The following is a 1,170-nucleotide window of genomic DNA, read 5'->3' on the forward strand; positions in this document are numbered from 1 at the left end:
GTTAATATTGTTTATATTTGTTTTGTATACTTCTCTATGTACACGGTGACAACAAATTTTGTTAATACATTTTAGTGCAAATTTTATTTTATACGATTAAGTTCTTTTTGTGCTCTCCTTACGCCTCTATTGTTTTGCTGCCTTGCCTTTGAAGTTTAACTGATACATTAACTAACAGGAGGTTCCCCTTACGCTTATTATCTTCGGACCTCTTTCTGTACAGTTTTATTGCGGTGTTGCACGTGTACCACATGAATAAAAATTAAAAAATCCAGTCAAATCAAATACCATATCCCCCTACTGAAAGATCCACGAAAGGAAGGAAGAGGCAAGTACACGGCAAGGTGATCATCTCCGCCACAATCACTTTTTACGCAAAGTCGTACTGTTTCTGAACTTTTTCCCGCCTTTTCACTGAGCAGCGTTTTGTCTTAGGGAATAATGCAGTGTTTATTCATGATTACTTGTTTTAGTTCATCTAATGGTGTTTCTGATGTTATTATGCTATCATTCGGGACGTCACTGCGTTGAGACCCCAGCTTTGCTGTGACGTCAAGCATTGATGTAACCAACACCAACGGCGTACAACACGGACACATGGCATTTACAGTCCTAGCTGCCAAGGACAATAAGCAGGCATAGCTACCGATAACAAGAGGGCAGGAATAAAGCCAACAGCTTCAGAGATTATCCCGGTTTTAGTAGGCGAGGCCAACAAGAGAAGATACGGTGAAAGCAACTTGGTGAATTTGGTGAACTTGGTGAACAGAGTTTTTGCAGCGCGTAGCCGGACAAGGACGAAGACGGAGGAACACGTAAGACGCACAGGCGCTGAACTGCGACTTTATTTTGGTAATCAGCCAACCATGTCATATATATACCAGAGAGAAACGCCCACAAGAGGAACAAAATCTAGGCGCGTGACGAAAAACCGGTGCAACAAAATCAACCACGAGTATAAAAATATCGACAAATCTAAATGCCTAACACACGAATAACATGAGAAAGCAACATAACATGATAATAGTGGCCGTGGCGAAAGTGCGTCAAAAATCAACAAAAATTTCAGTCCTTAACAAGCAACAATGGCTAAAGAAATTGGATGCACATCAAACGCTTTTTATATAAGAACTTGTTTAAAACCAGCAGATAAACCTATGAGATGGACAA

Source organism: Amblyomma maculatum, chromosome 4, assembly GCF_055883805.1.
Source record: "Amblyomma maculatum isolate TAMU_Amacu chromosome 4, ASM5588380v1, whole genome shotgun sequence".
In the NCBI taxonomy this organism is placed as follows: domain Eukaryota; kingdom Metazoa; phylum Arthropoda; class Arachnida; order Ixodida; family Ixodidae; genus Amblyomma; species Amblyomma maculatum.